The sequence below is a fragment of the Xiphophorus couchianus genome, chromosome 8 (genome assembly GCF_001444195.1).
Source record: "Xiphophorus couchianus chromosome 8, X_couchianus-1.0, whole genome shotgun sequence".
NCBI lineage: Eukaryota > Metazoa > Chordata > Actinopteri > Cyprinodontiformes > Poeciliidae > Xiphophorus > Xiphophorus couchianus.
The window spans coordinates 12,988,754-13,015,385 of record NC_040235.1 but is presented as its reverse complement, the minus strand read 5'-3'; the positions used below and the strand labels follow the sequence as shown (position 1 = coordinate 13,015,385).

The window sequence follows — 26,632 nt, the reverse complement described above, 5'->3', positions numbered from 1 at the left end:
AGTCAGCCAGATGGGAACTGACTGACCGTTGCGATGTCTCATCTGTAGATGTACAAACAGAAAGATTCAGTGCTCAAACTCAAATTGAAAGACAAAGGTCCTTTAGATGGTCGAGTGGTGAGAAAACAAGAAGCACCTGCAGGGCATGCTGTCCAACAATAACACAAACTGATGCAGTGTACAGAACAAAGGCATTTTTTTATAATTGGTGCATAATTTGACACATGTAAAAATTAAATCTGAACTACATAAGAACCGCTTATTGTAAGCTAATGTACCAAAATAAGTTAAATAGACAGCAAGTCATTTCCCCTTTATGCATGGTTACTCATCGCTGAACTCATGCTCTTAACGAGATACTTTACTGAAACACTTCTGTGCCACTGCATGACGGTCAGGCTCAACCTCGGGGTCTTTGTGAATTGGCTGGACACTGGAAATCCCCTCTTCAGTGCAATAATTGATGTCAGTCTAGTTTGCCCCGTGAATTGACTGAAATCCATTCACCATGTTGAGTCTGTTAATCATAAAACTGGGTCAGTTAGGGGACCAGTCCCTCGCTATTGCTCCCAAAGAAATTTAGGTAAAAGGTTATTTAGGAAGAGGTGACAAAATCAAAGCACGGATTCTGCTGCTGCAGCATGCCTTAGTAGTTGCATTTTGTCACATTAATGATTCATAATCCTTAATGAATTGTATTAATAATGTGATAAGTCATCATTATAACTATTATAAAGTCAAAACCTTATAGAAGTAACTTTTGCTGAAATTGCTGCAAATCTCTCAGATGTGTCTATCAGATTTGTACTTGCCGAGTCTGAGTTTTTTTCCCCCCATTTTTCTTTGTGAAATAGGTCTAACTCTGTCAGCTCTGTGAACATTAATAAACACGGATTAATAATTGGATCATTTGAAAGCAAACCTCTGATCCAGGCTCAAGAATTCTGCATCCACTAACTGGTTTTCCTCCTGCACTCTCCTTGATTTGACTCCATTACCTTTTGAGTCAATTCATGACAAAATGTGAAAAAGTATGAGGCCATAAAAACTTTCGCAAAGCACTGTTGTTGCAGGATTTATTTATTTTTTTACATATTGCTATTGCCATCATGTTCAAATTAAGCGATGCTATTCCAAACAATCATATCATTTACATGAATCTGAAATTATATTAATGCCCGAAAGGAAATAGGACCTTTTGATGGAATCTTATATGACATCTTCACAATTAACAATAACTAACAGAAGATAGTGGGATTTTATTAGTTTACTTGCTGATGACAAATGTGTTTTTCCATCTCCACCTACATTTATCACGGAAGATAAAAGGTCACTGACTCAGATAATGAGATGCGACTGTCATTCTGTTTATTATCCACCAGAGCATAGAATGATGGAAGCGCTAATGGATTTTATTAGTGTGTGTACCCAGTGAGTAACAGGTGAGCCAGATAAATGAAGCATAACAAGGTGCCATCTCACAGAAGAGGGTCAACATTTTGACCGGATTCTAGGAAAACATGGAAAAGCTGTTTGTGTTTCCATTCATGAAAAGACGGAAACAGAGTGTTCTACATCAGTGGTTTTCAATCCAGAGCACCACCTGAGCTGTCACCGGCACTCGCAACTGGATTACCTCTTCTTTTGTCTGTCCTGTCTTGAGAAAAATTGTGCCACATTTCCTCACAGTTTAAGAAGACGATCCTACAAAGACTTCACTGGGGCTGCTCTTAGTTGATCGTTATTCACTTTAGTTTCCACAGATGACCTTAAAATAGTTTCCTCTGCACTTCTCCTTCCGGTAGTCTCTGCCTGGCGTCAAGAAACGGAAAAGGCTCAAACTGCTCATATTTTTTGGCGATGTCTCCTTTTAACTTTTCACCACCATTCAGAATGTGATATTGAATAAGGTCATTTAAATTGTAAGTAATCAACACAATTTGTACCACTGGAGAAAGTGCAAGCCTGTTAAAGGGTAGTAGTAGCACAAGAACCATGCACCTATACTAAATTTGCATTTGCTCAGTTATGTCTTCATTGTCTCCCTGATTCATGGAAATAAATCTTAAACTGTTGAAAAGCCTTTTTATTTCCTCTTATGTCGTACCACAATGTTAAGGAAAAGCCATCTGCAGGTTGAGCAGCAGTGCTGAGCACATAGGTTCTATACACAAAAAACCTTGGAAAATCCTGCCAAACAACTTTTTGGCTTTTGGTCATTGGAGGCTAACTCAATGCATGTAGTGATATCAAAATGAGTATCTGCACTCAGAGGGAACTGAGTACAACCCTCTTGAACAAGTGTGATCAGCTTCGGCATGCTGCTCACGCCAAACTGAATAATACAAACAATTTGGCAGACTTGCAACAAATATTGGTTGTAGAATGGTCCGCTCTGTGTGACACATGAGGAGGAGTTCCCTTACTACTGTACCTACGATTCTCACACACTACTTAGTCTCCTTGTATGTTGACCGAAAAAACTAGTAAATTGCCATCATGTCTTGTGTCTCCAAACTTCATCCATTCATTCCAGTAGCTGGTACAAACCAAGTAGCATAAGCTTTTGGCATTGGCAATGTATATTTTTAAGTCATTTCTTGAAAATTTTCCCAGCTACAAAATAAAAGTGTTTTGTAGAAAACAAGAACACTGCTAACAGTCTATCTGCCCAGGAGTACTAGTGTCTAATTATTAGCAATAAGTATTGTTACAATAAAGAAATAACCAACCCCAAAAAATTAAATTATCATTTGTGCAAAAAAAAAAAAATAAATAAATGTTCCAACTAGGTAGGATAACGGTTGGTATCTTTATATAGTCAGTTGGGATTTAACTGTGAGGTTTACCTGCAGGAAGACAGTATTTGTGCATTAGTGATTTAAGTACATTATTAGTCACTATTAGCTGATGTACAGTTCAATAAGGCAAAGGATGGGATTTTGGGAAGAAGCTTAGTCTTCCAATTCTGATGTTTGTTTGGATGTTTAAACAGAAACACCCAATTGTTTACAAGTTTCAACTGCTATCTATTGATTCTGCAAAAGTGAAGAATTTGAACATAGTACTCTACCTTCAATCTGCACCCACTTTATGTAATACTCCAAAACCGCGGGCAGTGAAATAACCTTACAGCATGTTGCTACAATCACCATGCCTGGCAGTATGTGCAGTATTCTAATATTTGAAATCAGAAGTTGTATTTATTGGTTTTCAAGAGATTCAACTAAACATTGAATCACTGCATAAATGGTTATAATTTTGGCACCTAAGGTGCAACAATAAAATTAGTTCAAATACACATCAAAACTTGTCTTAGAATGGGTACAGCACTAACATTAAGCTTCCTGAATGGCCCAAACCCCAACCCTATTGAAAATTTATGGACCATGTATAAAAGCCTGATCAGTTTCAAGAAATCCAGCAGTTTAAGCTCTACTATTTCTGATAAGAAATGCAAATGGTCAAACAAAAGTATACCAGATTTTGGATTATAGTCACAAAATGGGTGTAGTAGGGTCACAACGTGGCTAAGGGACATTTAAACAAATGGGGTTTACGTTCATGTTATTTACTCTTTTTAGTATTTGAACCCAGATCTTGCTTTCCGTTTTTAAATATTTTCTGAGGTTATATATTGCATGGTTATTCCACAAATTATAGTTTAATAAACCATCAACTTATTAACTAATTACAGTTATTGTATTTTTTTTTTTTATAAAGGTCATTGCCATTTTTAAAAAAATATATTTTTATACAAAATGAAGCTGACATTGTGTCACCAAGTTTAATTTCAAAACATGTATTTGCTAAAACTAAACAAAAATCTTGAAACTATTATGTTTTTTTTCTCTCTCTCTCCCAGCAGCCAGCTTGTTTTCCCATTCCACTGAACTTCTGAATTAGGATCAGTCTCGATAATCCCTTTACAGTTAGGACTCGCCCACTCTTTCGGGTGATTTACAACCAGCTCCTCCAATGAGACAGCAGGATCCCGCTGACCTCGTTTTTGCCCTCCTCCTCCAACTCTTTCTCATCCCGTCTCATCGCGTGTGTCGCTCTTGAACCAACTAGTCCGACTGTAATCTCTCTCTCTCTCTCTTCGGAGAACTGCCCGCCGAAGTCACAGCCATGGAAGAAGACAACATAATAATGCCCGTTTGACCCACGGAGCTTGTCCAAGGTGAGTTTGCCGGGGGTTGTGAATCAGGAGAGAACGGGATTAGCGGCTATGAAGCTGTGGCTGTGTGGAGGGGGGGAGGCGAAAAGTTTTATCCGCCTCTCTCCGCCGGACAGGAGGGAAATGTGTTGCTCTGTGGGGCGGTATGTCATGATGCTAGCTTGTGTTGGCTCGCTTTTTGTTTAGGGTTTTAGACAATGAATAATTCCCTTTATTTGAAAGTTTTTAGCTTCTACATTATAATGCACAACAAGCCAACTTCTAAAAATATATTTTTTATGTGTTTTATTCAAGTGTTTATTTAGAGTGTAAACTGTTTATTTCTTATTGGATTTTACTTTAAACGTAAAAAAACGCTTTTAGTTAATAAAACATTTATTAAAAATAAACAACTTCTGGTTGAAAAACGTAACTTTTTAATGTTTATTAGTACAAGTTATGAAAAAAACCCCCTAATTATTCAGTCTTTGATGACAATAAAATAATTCAATCAAACCCAGATAATGTTTAGGTTAAAAAAACAAAACAACAACAACAAAAAACAGATAAATGATAATAAGAGCTATATTCTTTGTAAAAGGTGAGTGATTTGTATTCTTAAATGCAATTTGAAAACTGAAAATTTGTAAAACAAAACCATTAAATATTAAATAATTAAATAATTTATTTCAAATGTATTTTTGTATACATTGCCAATAAACTTTGAGCAGTTGGTCTTTGAGTAAAGTTTTATCTTTTTACATGTCAGATTAACTTACAGCTTTCTTTTTATTCACCCATAACAATGATTGTTACAGTACAGTTATATTCAACAATAAAAAATAGATAATCTTTTAAAGTAAATATTATAATTATAATTATATGTTTCTAAACCGTCCACATTAATAATTCTTTAATTGAATTTGGACCTTGCATGGATTAATTAAGTATCTACTTATCTATCAAACTAGGTATTGTTATTTATCTAAATACTAAAAAAAAAAACTATTGGGCCATTTTAAAACTCTACTTGACTTTAGGTAAATAAAACGTAGTTTTATTGGACCAAAAGATAAACAACGAGCCGTGACTATGTCTGGAACAAGAATGAAACAAAATGATAATGGATAATATGATACAATGAATGGATGTTCTTGAAACTCCTAGCGTTAGACTTGCCAATAATTAAAAACGTCATTTTTCCTTAAGGTTGTCTTAATGTTGTATTGTCACGCTGACCTATGCACAACCACTGCTTTTTCTCATTTACTTTCTTGGTTTCCAGCTCTCAAGTGCAGATGCTCTCTTGTCAGAGTATAAATGAGACTCTTAAATCAACCAAATGCACTTGTTGATGCAACAAACAAGATTACTCTCCATTCAGCTCTTTTCTGGTTGTATATTTATTCTTTTGTGTGGCCAGAGCTCCTGCAGGGCTACTGCACGGGAGTTGCAAACTCTATATGCAACTAGACACAAATACTGTGAGAATGATAGACACAATGGCATGGGGGTCTTGCTGCAGATGTGCATTCCTTGTGCCAGTGCAGAGATCCAGTCTTTAAATAGAGTACGGCAGGAATGCAAGCACAAAAAAAGCAGACAGATGAACCCTGGGGGCGTCCTGGGAGTAAGAGCAGGAAGGTAAGTCATAAAAAGAATAGGACAAACTGCTGGAAGATATATTCTTTTGATTTAGATTGATTTATGGCACTTTCTTCAATGTTTTCTAATGAATATGAGCATATAGGTCAAAGTTCATGGTGTAGAATTACTCCTCTAAAGGGTAATGTTGTTAGGAAAGTTCTAGCTGCAATAAAGGCGTACGATTTCAATGTGGAACTGGACCCATCAGTGATAAAATTAGATTTTGACCAACAGATCTTGCTATGTGACGTCAGAACGCTTGTGTTTATACAGCAGGCGCGTCTGCATTGCCTCAAAGAAATGATACAGCTTGAAATTGAGTCAGAGGGTTCTTTATTTGCTAAGTGTGTATACACAAATACGGTAACCGGGTCCGGTTTCTGGTACTGTTCAATGTATGGTCGGGAACAATGTGCTTGCAATATACAGTGATGTGTTCTCAATAAATTAGCTTCAGATTTGAATTCCAAGTTCTTGAATTATGTCTTTCATTTTCTTTCTGTTGTGCACATACAATAAATTCAAGATTGGTGAATTTGAGTTTTCCCAGGGTTACCCAGCTGTTTTTATAATCCATATAAATAATTTTTCACTTGTCTCAGACTGCGGGCTTAATTTTTGAAAGATGAGAGAAAAGAGGCAACACCCTGGAAGTAATTTGTAGCTGACATTCGATCACTTGTAACTCATTTTGGTGATGAACGTCTTTGTCGTAGTAAAACACAAAAAGGCACAGTCAATAAAAAGCTATGAAGCTTAACAATGATCATTTCATTACAAACTATTTGTCAAAAAAAAGCTAGATATTTGGTCAGACCCTGAAATCTGTAGTTTAAGTTTTATGTCAGCTGTAGAAAAGTTAATCAGCCCATTTACACCTGTTGTCTTGAAGCTGCTTATACCGTTTGAGATGGGGTTGTGGCAGTGACCTAAACCCAGTGACACTATCCAGATATTTCTTGTGGACCCAAGGTGCTTACTGGCTAGAAGAGATACTCACCCCTGGAAGTTTGGGTTTTGGGTCTCCTCCCAACAAAACATGCCAGGAAATTATCCAAAGAGAGGTGCTCCACAATAATCCTGATCAAATTCCCTTACCACATCCACTGACTGAAAAGCAGCAGCTCCACTTCGGCGCGCCTCACCATTTGAGAAAGCTTATTTCATCCAAATGTGCCTGCTTTTTTTGCTGAAGTTCTTTCTTCTGCCTGGAAGGCTGAAGGAATCCCTGCATCCTGCAGACGAGGCTATATGTCATTGAATAAGACACTCAGAAACTTGAATTGCTTAACACGGGAGAGACTGATCTGGATGGAGGAATCTTGTGAGTCAGAGGAGATGAATCCATAGAGCATATCTAGGGAACTTTATCACATCCAAGAAAACTTTGGTCAGTCAATTGATACGTTTGTGTGTGTGCTGGCTACGGCTGGAAAAACAGTTATTCCATTGTTCCTTTCCTTAAGTCCTTCTTTATTCCGGTGCTCCGACTGAGATGGAAAGCTGTAGCAGAAAAATTCTGTGTTTCGTTACATTTTAGAATTTGGACGATGGAATTAAGATGATTTCTATGTGGAACGTCCTTCAACAGAATCTAATCTTAAACATGCTGGACTGTAAAAATAAATGTTTGCCTTTGGCTAAGAGGTTGGTTCTAAAGTAAGAAACATTTAGGGTATTTTTACATGCAAACACTGAGGCTAAAAGGAAAAACAAAACTTTGGAAGTAGTTAAAATAAGAATATTAGTTACAAGTACAGGCTTTATAAGAGTCCTCAAAAAAGAAAAGAATTTGAAAGGGTTTTCTAACCAGGCCTGCATCCAAATTCAGAGGCTGCATCCTTTGAAGGCCACATTTGAAGAGTCTGGTGTATCTTCAACAGCCCACCTTATTCTGAGTATCATTGGTAGATGTTTGTTTGTTGACAATGGCATTACAAGACATGGCTGTAGAAAAATGAAGAGCTTCAAGCAATTTTAATATCTTTTTTTTCATTTCTGTAAACATGTATTTTAACAAAAAAATTTTATATTGTATAAATAAAAAAATGTTTTATTCATTAAAATCTTTTTTATTATTATTATTTCAATTTTTGAGGTAAGGGTAGGAGTAAATCTGAAGGCTTGACCGTTCATTTTCTTACACCATTTTTAAAGATGATAGTTTAATTAGTTAAACCAAAACAAAACAAACCTACACCCTCCAACACCCAAACAAAGAAAAAAAAATATCAAGAGATCTTGAGACTAAAACTAAAACTAAAGTTTGATTTTGCAAAATCCAGTTTTGTATCAGGGAGGGATTCTGAACTTGTTCAGCTAAAATTACTGAGTCACCTTCTGAATTTACAGTAATTCATTGGAAGACTTTCATCAAAAGAATTCTCTCTGGTTACTTGTTACGGTACTTTTTAAGATAAACTCTCAAAATGGGCAAAATAAATGAAACAAATCAGTAAGAACACAGGAGGCACAGAAAAGGATTAAACGTAATATGCACTTCTCTGTAAAAACAATGAGTTTCCTCTCTTTCTCTGACATTGGTCTTAAACAAATAGTGTGATTTGGACAGCACAAGGACACTATCTGACTTATTTACCTTAGTTAAAGTTTGGAACAACTTGCTTCATTGAAACTTACCTCCAGATAATTTATTCTGGATTTAGCAACGTAATTATTCAGCTTTGCCTTTCGCTTTCCCTGCAGACTGCTCTGAGTCTTTGCACTAGCTCTGGCCAAAAACCACATATGCACAGGAAAAAAAACACTCTGGCTCCACATAGACCTTGATAGAAGCTCCACACAAGCACGTACAGTATACATGTAAAGACACAAACTCAGACTGGCCAGTGGCTTTGTGCCTGCACACTCGTATAATCAAATGCACACAGCCCTAAACGACGTCCAAGCCTCCATACTCGCTCCACACTCATATTTCACTAGTCACTCACAGAGGGCTCACAGCAATCAACTCCAAATTAGAGAGAAATCTGCTCCAAGAACTTGAGAGCAGCGTGCCAGGTCTGAGGCCATACTGCACTTGGTGTGTATGTGAGAGATGGAGAAACAAAAGAGCCAGCCCTTGATATTAAACCAACTTTAAGGGGCCTTGAATGGGGTCTGTATCCCTCTGTGCTGCTGCTCATGCAGTTTCTACTTCAGTCAAACCTTAAGGAATCTCTGTTAACTCATGAAACGATCTTAACAAAGAGTTCCTCGTTATTTTTGTTTGTTGACCTTATTATTTTGGAGAGCTTTTTATAAGCCACAGAGTCAAGTCGCTTCTGGGTTTTCTGAGCTGTTTTATAACAACTCTTGTTGTGTTCACCACACTACTTGTAGTAGTATATTACTCCTTCTAAGGATGATACTTTAATAAATTGGACTTTTCAGTCATTTTATGGCAATATTTTGGCTGTGGTTGGCCTTTCCATTACTTTTATACTTTTATATGATCAGTAAAGTCTTCATCGTAAGTGCTACCAACTTCCAACTTGTTACTGAGTAAAGTACAAAATTTTCAGTCTTCATAATTGTTCAGAAAGTCAGAGAAAGTACTGAGCTACTAAAGGCTGTTTAAAAGGAAATTATATTTTCTTCAATTCAGTGAGAAATGTTTGTAGTTTATGCAGGCTGCTAGAGAGCAAGGCACAGCAGATAACAGGAAGGATAACTAGAGTAGCAGAGTTGTTCTGCCATTTTCCTTTGGGCGTTAAAGCTCTCTGGATTTGGAAATTTTGACTGTTTTCTGAAAATCTAAGTAAAGGTAGGAATTTCCATTATCAAGGAAATGCATCTGTACTAATTGATAATTTTGTAACATTTGCTTCTAGAATAGATTGTCAAGTCTCGCAAGCTTGCTGCAGCCTCACTTTACATGTATATAAGTATTCAGGACTTGTTTCTCAAAGCTCGTTTTTTTTGCATTTTGATGAACTTAAATTAACTTAAAATATAAGATTTTAAAAGTATTAAAATTAAATAAAAACACTGGCGGCATGAGGGGGATGGGCTGGTGCTGTAAAAAAGCCAGTCCCTCTTTTACAGTCCAGATAAATGACATGAAATAAGGTTTTTTATTTTCTTTTTAAAACCTTGGGATACATTGGTTTTGCTAACAGGACCAAGGCTATTCTCAAATAGTGTATTTAGCTTTTTTCTTTCTATTCTAAAAATTCTACACTGGCTTGAATGATGTGGTGTTTATGCCGTTAGTGATCTGATTCTCAAAGCCCAAAGTAATGTCAACATCAAGACCCCAAATCTAGACAAGTTGAACAAGGACTGTCTGGGATATAGGACTGATTCAAAGTGGAGAGCATAGAGGAAGAATTGTAAATAATTTATCCCTAAAAATAGTCTTTGGTAATGTGTTGAAGATGTTTTAGTCAGTTAAAGTTAACAAAAGATACAATTTCAAGTACAAATGAAATTTTGGATAAATGCAAGAAATTTTAATAAAACATCTAATAGCAATAACTTTCAAGGGCTAGAAGAGACGAGTCTTCTCTTTATAGTGAGGTTTATGGTATTCAAAGCTATTCTGAAGACACCAAAGCACTTTATACTAAGATGTTTTTCCATTTTTCAATGTTGGCTTGGTTTAACCCTACTGATTCCACTTCTATCAGGAGGTATTTTCACACCTTTAGTTTCATTTTTCAAAGTTCAATTGTTGCCAGGGTACGAACAACACACATTTCCAAAATATTCACAGCGTTGTTCGAACTCTTACTTTTTATTGGCTTGCTTTCTGTATTTACGTTTAAATTAATATGTGACTGAAGCAGCTGGAAGATATGAAAATGTTGGAGTGTTACATTCTAGGTTTAGGTAAACACCTGTTTCTATAGTGGAAGAGTTCAGATTTTTTTTTTCAGGATTTGAATATACAGATCTCAATAGTTTGTGGGGGGAAACTCTTATAAATAACCATAATTGGCATCTTGTGTAAAATGCATTGCAACTCTGTAACATAAAAGCAAAATCAATTGCTTCCCATGACTTAGCCACACACACCAGGACACATTAGATACACAAAGGTTCATCTAACTAACTTCAGTTGATAAGTTAGCTACATAATAAGATATTGCATAAGGAAGAAATTAGGTTGACTTACATTTCATAATTCATGTAGTTCTTACAAAGCACACTGATCTGATAAAAGGTCTTAAATTGAACTAATGGAAAATTTCATAAACTATGTTTATATTATGTCTGTGTGGCTTTATGTTTTAAGTGAATGAAGGAAGGTTTTCTCTGTAAATAAATATGCATTTATTTCACGTCGACGGAAATAAGTTACTTAACGGCCTCCACTCAGGAAGCAGTTTTTTTTTTTTTTTTTAATATAGTCGAAAAACCCTGAAATCCAGACAGTCCCTGATTTATTTTATCACCTTTTAAAACAAAAAGGGCTTTTGTGAGATTTCCCTGTCTGTTGCCTTGAAACAGAATTACTAGAAAAGATAAGCACTTTCCAAAGTAAGACAGTTTCCCGGAGAGGTTTTACACACACACACACACATATATATATATATATATATATATATATATATATATATATATATATATATATATATTAGAACTAATGAAAATAGATCCAAGTTGATAGATTATTCAAGATATGTACAGTAGATAGCAGAGGTGTGACCAAGTCACTGTGTTGCAAGTCTCAAGTAAGTCTCAAGTCTTTGTCCTCAAGTCCGAGTCAAGTCTCAAGTAAAGACAGGCAAAAGTCGAGTCAAGTCTCAAGTCAGGAACCTTTAATTTCAAGTCATTTCGAGTCGTTTTTATTATTATTTTTTTTTATAATTTGCAATTATACATAAAATTCAAATAATAGACCATTTGTTCGTTTTAAAATATGTATTTATCTCAAATGATAGAACATGTGTAGCTGAACACAAAGTATAAAAACATTTTTAAATTGGACCACTTTATTGCGCAGTTCTGTTAAACTTGATATTCAATAAAAAAAGACGAAAATGCTGACATTTCCACAGCACAATACAAAGAACCATAACAGCAGTTTTTTCCTCTTTTCTCTGACCTGTCAAAACAATATATTGTCAATATAATTTCCCAACGTAGATGTCTTCAAATACACCAACCATCCTTAGATGATACTAGACCCGGCTCATCATCATGATGGGACAGAGAGACTCTGTTCCCTGTGTTCAGGTCCAGAATCTGCTTTCTGTTACGGAGCCCCGCTCACTATCCACCGGCTTCCTGAGCTAACACGGTGCACATTATTTGTGGAGGCATTTGAAGGACCGGATTTATGGTAAATAATCACCAATTTAACCCGGAGTACACATGCTAACACGAAGTTAGCTAAAGTCAGCTATCTTACAGCAAAAGAAAAGTGCCACCTACCGATCTTTGTGAAGCTTCAAATGCCGGACAAAGTTGGACGTCGTGGCATCTCCATCCGATATTCTCTTCTTGCATGTTTTACAAGTTGCAGTTCGTTTTTTAGTCGAAAGTTCATAACCTACGTAGCCAAAAGAAATTACTCGCGGAAGCATATTCGAGCGGTTATTTCGTATTTCGTTCCCTGAGCTCTGTAGCTTTGTCGCGTTTTTTTAAATGTCCAAATCCTGTTAATTTGATTGGTTGTGCTGCAGCTACGTACACATACATACATAAGGAGAGAGGAAAACCATAGTGACGGTCTGCGCATATTGATACGGAATGAGTGACATTAATTAATGACGCCACTTTATAAATAATGTGTTTTAAATTTTAAGACTGAGTAAAAAATATCAAGTCTTTTCAAGTAAACAGCTTCAAGTCGAGTCAAGTCCCAAGTCAATGGCATGAAAGTCAAAGTCAAGTCCGAGTCTTTGAGCATTTTTTCAAGTCAAGTCTCAAGTCGTGATTTTAACGACTCGAGTCCAAGTCATGTGACTCGAGTCCCCACCTCTGGTAGATAGTCTTTAATGTAAAAACTCTGTCGAGGGTGTTGGTTTCAAATTTTGTTCACTGTTATTTACCAGACCAGCTTAAAGCAAACACAGGATTGTTTTTCTAAACAGTCAGGCAAAAATGCAACAGATTTGTTCAGTTTGTTGGTATTGACTTTCATCCTGCAGGTGGTCTTGCTTACTATTACTGTCATTTCTGAAATTTTCTATTTTAAAAACTTTTTTTCAGGCTTGTCATTGAAGACTTCTTACTCTTGTATATTTTCAGACGGAGGCTGTGGACCTTTGAGCTAACAGGACAAGTCAAAGCTAGAGCTTTTTTTATTCATCTTTGTGTTGTGGTTTCAAGTCTCTCATTAGCATTTCCTGTAGTGACATTTGTACTTGTCCCACGCTAAAATTTTCATTTCATAGTTTTGGTTGTTATGTAACATAATAGCAACTGGAAACCCTATTCTCACGGGTGGAAAGTTCATTTTTATTTAGAAAGTATGATGTATGCTTTACTATTTCGATACACTACAAAATAAGGCTGTACTTTCAATTGCTATTTTAGTTCAAAGATAAATTTTCATCTCGTGGGAATTGTAGGCATGTTTCTACACACGTAAGCTTGTGTGTGTCTTTGCAACATTTGTCCCAACTGTGCAGAAGAGGAAGTGTGTTTTGCATATTCAAGTCTATAAAGACCATAACATATCTATCTATTTTTATTGCTTTTTCGGTGGGATTCCTGTTGTTTTTTTTGTTTGTTTTGTTTTTTCTGGAAACTATTTTTCATTTCAGAGCAACAGTAAAACTACATTTCATTGAAACTAAGACTCCAAAAATTGTAAAACATTTGATATTAGTATTTTTGCTAAGTAAGACAATGCTGAAATTGGTTGTCATAAATGCAAATTTTCTTCTCTCATCTCTTAAATTTTGTATCAGTATGCTACCATCTGCTCTGTGAGCTTTATTTTGACCACTGCCCTCATTGCCATGCTAATTTTATTTTTAAGACAGAAAATTGGCAATTATTCATACTATAAAAATCTAATAAAAATCTGCCAAATTAATTATTATGGTAACATGTTTATTTTGAATTTTTACTATTTTGATACAAAGACTGCACCAATTCTCTCTAAATATAGTAATTTCAAGTTCTTATGCTGAGCTGTACAACTTCTTTTTTTCCCATTCCTTAATGAATGACACATGAATCAGGCTGATATTAGCAGTATGATTAGTTGGGCTATCTGCTCAGGTAGCAGACGGCCTTAGCTATCTGCTATAGTTGGTTGCCTAAAACTTATGAGTGACGCTTCTTTAGTTTGGACACAGTCTTTTTTTAATAACAGGAATATTGTTAAGTTGTAAAGTTATTGTTGATGTTGTACTACAATACAAACTTAATTTGATTTATTGTAAAATATGCTGGCTTTTCTTTTCATTGATATAGTGCCAGACCCACAACATTTTGGGCCTTTTTCCTCTCAGTCTTTCTCCACCACACTTCATTTATTGAAACATTGTGTGAGCACAGTTACTGTGAAAAGAAACAAGTGACTGCATGAAAAACCATAACTTCTGAATAGTATATAGATTTATGAAAAACACCAAGCTTGTTTTCTTGAGCACCTTTCGAAAAATTGTTTCAATCCGACTTTAAATTGTGTAAAATACTTGGTGAGAAACTATTGTGCTTTTAAAACTGTAAATTTAAAACTGTATCTCAATGCTGACAGAAAGCAAGCCTTCATTCATATACTGATTCAGATGGGACTTTGAAAACTATTATGCCAACATTGTAAAACCTAAATTTTCCTGTGTTGAATTAATCTCATTTATTGTCGCTATAAAGATTGTACTATGTTACTGGAGTGATTAAAAAGAAAACAAATCAGATTCACAATAAAAGCAAAGCTGTAGTATGTGAATTGAGAACAGGCAAACTTCACACAATTTCTGAAAGAAAGAAAAACCCCATATAGATTCTCTGCTAATAATCTTGATTATATGTGCATGCTTCTTTTACAGAGAGTGTTATTTTAGTGCCTAATAGTGAATAGATAACAGATATAGTAGTTCCCTAAGAAGTAACCATATTTCCTTCATGTGTCCTTCTTGTGAGGAAGTGACTGTTTTCACTCTGGTGGTGATGTATATTTGATGGACTTGTCTGTTTAAGTTATGTGACAGTCAGTTGGATTTTGCTAGCATGTCTAAAGGTGGAAAATGTGTGCTGTGATTCAGCATACAGTACATTAGTATGTGCATGATACTCCAGTGGTACTTCCCCTTTTCCTAGTTATATTTTATTGTCTTTTTGTCTTATTCTGTTTTCTTACATTTGCTCTCTCTCTCCTCTGTCGTTCTCGCCCTCTTTCCCTCTTAGCACTGAGCATCTGTCTACTCCCTCTCTTTTAGCTCTGTCTGTGTTTGTTGTCTTTATGGAGCATTGACACACTTAAAGGATAAATGAATGCTATCGAGCATGATGATCATATCTGCTTTGGCAGACAGGTGACAAAAACAAATGAGTATAAAGTTACGGCTGCACCGGTGTTGCTTTGTTGTAGAATTACGGCTCTATTTGTTCAAATAATTTTTGCAAACAAATAAACCGGTTTTGTTTTTACAGGTTGGGGATGATGGATGTTTGCAAAATATGTATGCTTTTTAGGTTTTGTCAGCTATTTTAGGTGGTAGTCAATGGTTTATCTGGAAGAATTTCATTAAAATGCAGCTAGACATTATTTAAACATAACGCTGGTGTGATATTTTGGTGTTCAGATTGACGGGTGTTCGTTAACTTGCTGCACTCTGATGCTTTTCAGATGACTCATGTCAGGTGTTATTATGTACTTTAGGAGGTGTGGGTGCACTCTTTATTCTCTGACCTTCCAAGTTTAAGAAGATTCGAACTAAACTCTGTCAATAGTTATTTTTCTGCAGTATCACAATAGTGGATTCTCTGTCCTCACTGAGCTACATATGCGACACTTTTATTGCATTATATAACCGATGAGGTACATTATGTAAATTGACATGTCTACTGTATCCTCTCTCTTGCTGAACAGATAATTATTAGAAAGCTTTTGATCTGAACTTGGTGGTAGATTTCTGATTTTTAGTTTTTAGAAAGCTTTGACTTGACTAATGTTAATCAATTACAATTTGTTATATTACCTGTTGCCACAGTTAGCGTTGCAATAACAGATGTTTAACAGAAAACAGGTAAAATTAAATTTCCAAAACCATCATTATTCAAGGCAACAATTGAAAGCTCAAAAAACAATTGTGTTGTACTCTGTTCAGCTTTTCTGTCATCTTGATTTCCTCTGACGTCTCTGTGCCTCTTCTTGCTTCATGTTGGAACACCTCACCAATACTAAAAATAGCAAACTGTCAGTATTCTCATCATCACTCAGCCACAGGTTGCAATATGAAGAGTTTTGTTGATATGGTAGCACGGTAGAATTACTAATTGGAAACAGATCATCTTTGGTTTCTGACCCACCAGTCACAAGTCGACCAATTTGAATTTCATTCACCATCCAGTCTTTCTCTATAATAAACAACTAAGTTCATAATTTTTTTTTTCTCATTAAGAATTGATGTACGCGTTACAACTTTTTTTTTTTCCTTTTTACGCTTCATGGCAGGTTGTAATCTCTTGAGTCTCACTTTTGTTTGATTTTCCAAACTTGCAGTAAATCAGAAATGACTAACTGAGTGCTGTTTTACTCCAGATGTCAAAAACCAGCGACAGCTTTGTTGGCTTGATGTATGATGGCCTCTGCATTTTCAGCCGACAATATTTTGTTAGATGTATGTTTTTTCAGACAAAGAGAAGGCCCTGCTGATGACAGCTTTGCAGCAGATGTTAAGGTTGTTTGTCAAACAGAAATCAGATCATTTCAGCAACAGTGTTAGGAAAAACTGCATTTGGCAAGACAGCTTCAGTAGGATCTTTACTGTAGCCAGTAAAGCAATCAGATTAACATTTGTTTTAGATTGTGGTGAGGAATCATCTAGCCTGAAAAAATGCATTCTTTTCATACCACATCTACAGTACATTCATTCTTTTCATATCACATCTACACTCAGATGTTTTTAATGAATATTAAACATAATTTAAAAAGCCGTCCCCTAGAGTTTCTAAATGGCTACATAAGACTATACTTTAAGGGAACATGTTTAAAAAGGCTGCACAGTGGCGCAGTTGGTAGCACTGTTGCCTTGCAGCAAGAAGGTCCTGGGTTCGATTCCCGGCCGGGGTCTTTCTGCATGGAGTTTGCATGTTCTCCCTGTGCATGCGTGGGTTCTCTCCGGGTACTCCGGCTTCCTGTCCTGTATGTCTCTGTGTTGCCCTGCGACAGACTGGCGACCTGTCCAGGGTGTACCCCGCCTCTCGCCCGGAACGTAGCTGGAGATGGGCACCAGCAACCCTCCCGACCCCATTAGGGACAAGGGTGAACAGAAAATGGATGGATGTTTAAAATGTTGAAAAATTAATTGTAAATCACTTTAAACATCCACAAATTATCACAGAAGAGAAGCGTTCCTCTCTGGTTGATGATAAACGTATTTGATGACCATATGACCTCCTTTTTGTTTCTTGTTAAATAGTCTATTCCTTGTGTCAACATTTGCCTTAAGATTTAGATAAAGTTAAAGTGGGCGATGGTACTGAGCTCACCTGTGTTCAGTCTTGTGCTAAAAAATAAAATAAATTAGAATCAAGCCCAGCTTCTATCAATTTACATTCATGTAATTCTTCATTTTTAAAACTGTTGTAGTTTTAAAAGAGTTTTTAAAGAAATATATAAATTAGAACTTATCTTTGCAGGTGCAAACACGTTGCAGTGTATTCTTACTGAAGTAAAAATTCTGCAGATTTGCCTGGAACCTGACTTCTGAACTCGAAGTCAGATTAATACCTCAAACTAGTGTGGTCATGTAGAGGGTTCTCTGGTTAAACTCCACCCTCCATCTGCTTCTGCCTTTGATCATGAACAGTCCTTTTAATCTTTCTCTTGGATCCCATCAACACACAAGCACATACACGCGCTCACCCCCGCTTGTATGCACGTACACAAACAAACACCAAGCATCTTAAAGTCAACAAGCTTCAACCAAATCATGGAGGTGCTCTGTAAATCAGCCTTTCTATCTCCTGTGCCATCTCAGGCTTGGATAATCTGCTCCCTGTGAAGCCAGCGCTATTCTTGGAGCCATGCAGTCTGATGAGGGGTAATTGGACATTTGTTCATGCTGAAAGAAACATCATTGCAAATTGTGTTGCATCTGCTTTCTACGAGCCATCTAAGAACTCTGTGAGGTTGTTGATTTTGTTTCTGTAAAATGAATATATGCAGCAAGAATTTAAAGTTTCTTTGTATTAGTTCAAATGTGACATGTTTGCTCTGCTGACTTGGTTTCACTGAAAAGTCAGAAAGTCTCCTGAGATTTCACTTCAGCTTGACATTTTTAGGATCCGTTAGCCCCAAAGTCTGCCTTAATTGTAGTCTCACTTTAGATTCTACAGGGGTTCAACTATGTGATTTTGTCTGTAAGTGTGTTATTTAGATTTAGTGAGATGTTGAGTCTGTGACGGTTGTTCACTGTGTGATTCTTTAGCCTGATCTGTGCTTCAGAAAGCTTTCTGCCACTCAGACTTACACTTGTCTACAAAAAACTTTTTTTTTTCAGATTTATTTTGAATGTCACTTGAAACCATTAAAACAGGAAAAAGAAATATTTCAGGACACTGTTTTTCGTACAAAAGTTGAGTCACAGTAATTGTCTCCAATGTCCTCCATAAATGAACAAGATACAACATCGACACCTTGGCTGTGTTTAAATAATTTAAAAAGAGTTGCCAGTGCTCATTCGCCAGACATAAAATATACCACCTTGTGTTTACAGCCATGGGGAGAAAACAAAGATAGTGAGCAGGTGTTGAGACCATTCACAGCTGACTGGAGCTGAATGGGAAGGGTCAACCTGCATAAAGCCTGAGGGCCAAATGATATTTCAGCTAACATTTTGAAAGATTCTACTGCTGCTGACTTGGAGGTAGATTTTTACAGGGAAATCCTAGTTGTCTGTAGCACAACAAAGGTTACAAAAAGGGCAATAAAAACCTACTTTTTCTAGATAGAGGGAAAGCTTAAAGAGTGTCTGTAAAGAATATTCCTAAACAATATACAAAAACATATGGATATATTTAGATATCATAACAAGGAATAGAATATGCACAGTTTTGAGCTGATGTTATATCAAGCTGTCCATATTGCTATGAAAACCACAGTCAGCTATTTTAATGGAGTGCAGTGGATCCTTTTAATGAGATCGTTCCTCACACTACATCATGTTACTGGATGCCATGTGCAGTATTTTATCACTCCAGGAGAAAATGGACATTGGTGCCAAGATTTTGTTCCCAGTAGCTGAAAGTGAAACCTTGTCTGTTCAGACAGGATTTTGGATGTCTTTTTCAAAAAACTAAATGACTGTGTGTTTCAGAAAACTAAGCAGTGGAGTCCCACAGGGATATGTACTCAGCCACTGATTATTTTACAGATTCAGGAAAAGTAGGTCATTGAGTATTTATCATAGTTCAGCCAGAGTGATACTATTCATAAATGAGGATGAACTACAGAGAAGACGTGGAACAGTTCATGAGTTGGTCTGTGGACAATACTCAGTCCCACATTGTCGAAACGCTACTGAACTTATTTTGGATCTGTACATCAGTGTACATCCCTGTGGGGACGGTCAGCAAAACCAAATTTGTGGGAATTTCTCTAGATATCCCCTTGTGTCTTAATACAGTACATGCGGCCAAGAAATCTAAACTGAAAATACATTTCCAAGGGAAGATAAAGTGAAATGCATTCTTTTTACCGAGGCTTCTCGGCATCATTCTGAATGCCACTTGAGAACTTGAGGTGTGATATGGTTAGCTGAGAAAGCTATTGGTGTCTCATTACCCCGTTTGAAGACCGTCTTTTAGGAAAGATGCCAGCAGAACTCCTCAGTTATGCATAATTTCTTTCACCTCTTGGATGTTTAACCTACCACCATTTAATTCATTTTAAACCAATAAACATCTACTTATAGAATTGCTTAAATCTAGCGTCTGTTATGCAGAAGAACTGCTATTATTTAAACTAAATGTAGATTTCATTACAACCATTCTCTACCACCATCTGTGTATTTTTCTTCTTCCAATTGTATTTATGAGCGAGCAGTCATCTGCCAGTGAAGAAAGTGCAACTCTCTCATATTTATTTTCGCCTGGGATTTACATTTTTGTTCCACTTACTAGGTCTACATTCCTTTGCGAAGCATATTGAACCAATCTAAAGAGGGAGAAAAAAGCAACCTCTAGAAAACAATAGTATGATACAAAGAGAAGAGGCTGCATAGTCCTGCCGGAGGATGGCGCTATAGCTAATGCTGCTCTTACTTTTAATCCAAGAGAGGATTTATAAGTTTATAAGTTTTATAAGTTTAAATAAAAATAAAACTTCCATTCCCTCAAGGCTTTGTCAATCTTTAAATGCAACAATGGAAACCAAGATGTTTTTACCCCAGTTCACATCCGACTTCCTGAGATAAAATACAGTAAAACTCCGCCTTGTCTCTTCTCCTCTTATCTTTCTAAATACTTTATTTCATTTTTTCTCATTACTTCCTTTTGTCTTTTATTCCTCTTTTTGCCTATTTCCATCATTGTCTTTCTGTTAGCGGCTAAACTCTACCTGTCTTCCTCAACATGTCAGGACAGTCAGTCATCCAGTCTGTAGTAATGGGGAAAGCATGGAGTTCCCAGCAGAGTGACTCATGGTTCTAGCAAGCAGGGGTCGTGCAAGTGTGTGTGTATATGTGTGTGTGGGACAGCTGAAATATGTGTGGGTGTTGGGGGGGAGGGATAGCTATATCACGTGTGGGTCTGTGTGGGTGTGTGCCCAAACATGTTTATGTAATTTGGGTGTATGTTTGCCATGTTTTCCTTCCTGCTCGGCTCATGGTGAGAGATTTGTCGGTACTGTAAAGGTCATTTGGTAGTCAGGAGTGAAGCACACATATATCAGGACTCAAATTAAAATGAGCCCAAGGAGGAAAAATAAACTTGTTTTCTTTTCCCATACATATGGATATTTTTATCTCCCAATAAACATGTCAATCTTTGCATCTTGGACATATTTATCTATGACTTTCCAGTTTTGATTATTTCCTGTTTTGTGGGCACTGTATTGTGAATTGACCTGGTAGATAGAGAAAACCCAAAGTATGTGTCTGTCTTTAGGTATGCAAATATGTTCTTTATTTGAACATAGTGATGTTGCTAAAGCTGGTCATTAATATTTATGTAATAATTCTTATCAGTTATGTGAAAGGAATTTGTGATTGTGAAAGGATGAGCGGGAATGAATGGATGATAACTTTCATATCTATTTGTAAACAAACTGTTTCTCATTGCTTTACTTCAGCATCATAACTGCATAGTTTGACAATCTTAGGACTGTTATCTGCAGGTTCTATTTTTTGTAGCTGTAATGCCATGAGTGTAAAATGCCTGCCAAATTACAAATTTGCCCAATGATCTGATTCTTTGTCAGATGATTGTACAAGCAATTTTCCACCAGTTTCATGTGTGATTTAAGTGCCTCAAAGGCAAATATTTTAGATTAGAAATGGGATGCTGATAAGAAAAGGGAAAATATGCACAGCATCCAGTTTAATTCTTGGCTTTATTTTAGAAATGTTCACTTTTATAAATAAAATTCCTGTGAAATATAATCAAAGAAAAAATTTTAAAATAACAAATGTCGGGATTTTTTTTCAATCAGCAGAGGAGCACCATTAGTTGTGAAATTTGAATCAGTTACTATCGTACTTTACCACAAATTTGGAACAAACTTCCAGAAAACTGTAAAACAGCTGAAACACTAACTTCCTTTAAATCTCGACTAAAAACCCACCTGTTTAGGATTGTATTTGAAACGTAATCAATTACAAATTTATTGATGGAACCTGACTTAATGTCATGTTTTGATTGTTGATTCTACGTTGCATTGTGTTTCTGTGTTTGATATGATGTAGAGCACTTTGAAATGCCTTGCTGCTGAAATGTGCTATACAAATAAAATTTGATTTGATTTACTCAGTAACACTGTGCATATAGTGTTACATAATATATTGCATAAGTTTATGTTGTAGAGCTGTTGACTCAAAAATCTTAAGTAAAACTGTTATTACAATCTGAATTTTTTGCCCCCTACCAATCCAAGTATTTTCAGATAGCAGATCACAAATATTACAATAAAACATAATAAAATAAAAGCATTTAGAATGCTTGACACCCCTACAGCTCTACACTGTAGGGAATAACCTGTTTATCTTGTTCTCTGTTGTTTTCCCATAGTAACAAATGATCAAAATATCTATGGTGTCTCATGTTTGTATTTGAAATTACTTTTTTTTACATTGGTGATATGAAATGCAGTTCTATGCCACCTTCAGCACCACTTACATTTTAGAAATGACCATTGAAATGGTCAGATTTTCTAATTAAAACTGTATCTGTAGACATGTTGGCATGTGACAACTTTTAATGGATTCTGTAATACAGTGCAACTAATATAAAATTGAGGTTCAGGAGTTGGGTGTATTCAGAGATTTCCATACCAATTACTTGATTCACTCTGAAAACTGAGGTAGGATTGGGACATTCCTAATTGTTGAGAGTTATCTTTTGAATGTGTTCTCATGAGTGTACATGTACCCAAGGGTGACATTAGGTTTTTCACTCACTCGAGGCACACTTTAACCCAGAAATGTTTGGATTTGAAATGCACCATTGAAGGGACTCGCATCAGCAGCTAGTTTGACCTTCCAGATGTTGTGACGTCAGCTCTGACACCTATCCAACTTTGTAATTAAAATACAGTGTAAGCAAAACACTCTTGATTATGTGAAACAGTGTGTGACTTTCATTAGCTGACCAATGTAGAATATTGAATATTTTATGTAAGCTTTACTTTTGGTTAGAGATTAGTCATTGTAATCTTTTCCAATTGACTCTGCAGTGGCAGAAGCAGACAATGGAAGCCACCAAACTAAGGTTGCCTTGATGTAAATTTGAAAAATGGCTCATCTTACTCCATTCTCACCTATAAGAGTTGCTTAGCATCACATTAAATCCTCAAAAGGGTCATTTAAAATTATGCACAAAACCATCTTTGTGTCATGTTCTGTGTTTTCTGTGTATTTATTTAGAGTTTTCTGTGTCCCTGAGTCTTTGTGTTGTCCTGTCTTCCCCTTGATTGTTTCCCACGTGTGTCTCGTTTCTGTGATTACCCTCCCGTGTATTTAATGTCACCTGTGTCTCTGCATCTCTGTCGGGTCCTCGTCTAATGTGCGTTCTGTCTTTCGTGTTGTCCAGTCGTGTTAACGGTTGCTACCGGCGTCGAGCCCTGGCTTCCGCTCGGCCGTGCTGCCCGTTGCTGGACTGTGTTTTTTCATCATTAAAATTCATTATTCATCTTACCTGGGTCCGCTGCGTCTGCCTCACCACCCCTCACCGCACCGCTTCATGACACTTTGTTACTGTTGGGCAAAGGTCATAGTCCAGCATTAGGTACATTTTCATTTCTAAGGTAGTGGTTGACATAATATGGAAACCAGAGAGCACACAGTGTTGCAGTTTAGGCATTATGACAAAAACTTGGCATCTGACATGTCGGGGCTTAGACAGCTCAACATTTTTGTTTTGTTGGGTAAAACCTCAGAACAATTCTGTCATCACAGTTTTTACACTAATAATATAGTGTCAATGGAAGTAATACCTAATTTTTCCGAAGTGGAAACAATGCAGTTTATAATATTATGTGTACATGTTTATGCACATGAGAGCGTCTCAGTGTTGGATCAAACAGCAATCTTCAACTATCTGCTTTATGTCTTTATAATTACTTCCAGCAGTAGAGAGGCGCCAGTCTATGGTGCTAGTATGCACACCCGGGCACAGGCACACACATAGATTCAGACACTCACAGCTTACCCAGCAGATCATTGTTGGAGCATGGCAGAGCAGAACTGATCCAAGCTAACTAACCTTATTGCCTTTGAGTTTAACATCAGGCAAGATTAGCAAGCAATATGTGTGAGCTTTTCTGAGCATGTCTGTTCATGCATTTCATACATTTTCAGATATAGGCAAACAGATATTTTGTTTGCTTACTATTAAATACAAAGAAAAGGTTTTTTTTATTTAAATATTTTTAGATTTCATTGTCAAACCTGTAGCTGATGGTGATGATCACAAATCATATTGTGCTGTATATGTGCCTCTGTGTGCAACTTTTTTGGGGGGATAACAGAGAGCAGATGTGGAGGAGTAGTGTTTAAAGACCCTGTCATTGGCTCACGCAGAGCAGACGTGTGTTGGACCATCACCTTCCTTTTGGCCAGTAGCTGCTCTGAGTCAAACGGTTCTGCTGCGTTTCACACGCTGAACAAGCAGCATAAACAAACCTCACAATATAAGGAGACAGAAAGCCAATTTATGCTAATAGATGCTGTTGTGAGAGCTGGGATTTGTCAGAGCAGAGAGAGGTTGACTTTTGGGTCAATGTGCGTATGGCTGGAAGTCTCTTCACCCCCAGTACACCATTGCTATGGTATTTTCCTAAACACTAATAAAATGTGGTTTACGGTAAAATTCTAATACTCCCAGCTGATTTCCGTTGAATGAACTTCAGGCAATTAATCACGGGTAAAACGGATAAAGTTAAGCAAGAACGATAAAATCACATCTTCTGGCGATTTATGGTTTCAATTTCTCTTGTGGAAACTCCTCCTTTCTCGCTTTTTTCTATTGTATTTATTTGCTGATGTGTGATGGTTCCTTTTCAAAAGAGTATGAAGACATGTTCAGTTAAAGTTTACCTTTTGGTATTTGGTAAGTGAAACATTTTTTCACTTTTTTTTTTTTTTTAGGTGATCAAAGTGTGTAGGTAATATATGGATTAATGCGTATTTGAAAGCCTTACGACGATTAGTAATCCATGCCTTTCTGTTTGGCAAATTCTACCCTATATAAGATAGGGTAGAATTTGTTCAGCTAAGTACACCCAAAAAGTCTTAATGCATACCGATTGTATAAAAAATCTATATAATTTGTTTTTATTGTGACTAAATATTACTAAAGTCAGACTACATGCTGAAACAGTTGAAGAGATTTTCACTTTATGTGCTTTGTGAAATGATCCTAACATGATGGATTTATGTTTAGGAAAATTCATTGGTTATTTTCTATTTTTTATATATAAATACTGTGATTATCTTCTGGTAGATTTTATGTGTGATGGCTTACCATGGCATGTGAATGTAATACTTAGTTCCCGAGTATATGTGCCAACAGGCCTTTGAGATTCAACGCCCAGGGACACCTGAGGGTGTTAATCCTTCTTTGTTCCTCAAATTGGGAAAGATGAGAGAATTAGACATTGATGTAAAGCAGATGTGTGTTGATCTTAAGTCAGTAAAATGGCCTCAGAAAATGAACAATTACTCACCTAAATTTGCTCGAAAGCTTAAACAACTGGAAGTGTGACAAATAAGGCTGGGCAAAGACTCAACTTTATCTTTCCAAGACCAACAGTGAGGAGAACGGGAAACAGTTTTTATTGTAAAGCATTTTCTTTACTAGACATGCGTCTACATGTGAATAGTGTTGTGCACATACAGACTGCATTTACCATGACGATGGAGCAAAAAGTATAGAGCTGGAGCATAGATGCACCACAAAAACTGTGGGTTGTATGGAACAATAGATGCACTGTTAAAACCCAAGAAGAGGGCTTTCTTCTTTTTGGCAGTCAAGAAGCTTCCATTGGACAACATCTGCTTGGCAACTCAGTTTGTGGTCATTTGGTTTTCTGGGCATAAAGGCTTCAGCCTTGCTAAACTGGAGCAACGTGTGCTAACTTTCCTGAGTGAAAAAATGAAAACTAAAGCTAAAGACCCATTTACAGGAGTGCTTAGTCTAACTTTAACTTTTTGTGGATTATCATTAATCAGTAGACCTTGCTAAGTTTCTGTACTTCCGTGTTTTTTTTTTTTTTTTGGTTGTTTTTAGTAATATGTGGTCAGCCAGGCAGTGCTGCTGTTCTGTATGTATGAGACCTTCATAGATTGGTAATAAATACCACAGAAGTTAGAGATGAGCTGATAATTTTGGGTTTTTTTTCAAAGTCTGACTTGCTAATTCTGATTTTGACAGATATTTTTTGACCAGTCAGAGTGTATCAAAGGACAACTGGCTATTCCAAATCTGGTTCATCTTGACTAAAAATTAGACTAATTTGTACTGTGGAACAATTTAAACATGTTTAAGGAAATAAATGTCATTTAGAGTCCCCACAACATTTTCACCCTAATTTTATTTCAGTACTAAACTATAATATTATAAATACTACCCTACCCTATTCACATCTCAGTGAAATGCATGGCTTCACTGAGTTTCTTCCTTAATATCTAACTGAAATAGGTCAACAATTAATGGCATAGAGGCTTTCCCCCCCTTTGAGGATGAGCCAGTTGGTTTTATCCTTTTTAATGCTTCCTTGTTTTGGTTACTTGTCTGAATCAAATCCTGGATTTAACACCTTTCAGTTCAAACAAATTACCCAATCAACACGTAAAAAGAAAAGTAGGACATATGTTTTGGGAGTTCCAGGTTAAACTTGTATATTTTTTAGTTTGGATGTCTTGGGTTCATCATTAGATTGTAAAATCTTGCAGTAGATATTTATGCAACTAATTCATTGCATGGCAGGAAATTGTCACAGGAGGTTTATTCGCTGACAGTGTGAATATGTACGTCTTTAAT

At 36.4% G+C, this 26,632-nt stretch overlaps 1 protein-coding gene across 1 annotated transcript in view; it reads left to right on the top strand.

Annotated features, from left to right (window-relative positions):
* The first annotated feature begins 4,016 nt into the window (after positions 1-4,016).
* The window catches only part of il11ra (interleukin 11 receptor subunit alpha), a 51,504-nt gene continuing 28,888 nt past the window's right edge, over positions 4,017-26,632 (top strand). The window contains exon 1 of the mRNA XM_028026120.1: positions 4,017-4,183. The gene's annotated coding sequence lies outside the window, so the exon portion shown is untranslated. The remainder of the gene's footprint in view (positions 4,184-26,632) is intronic.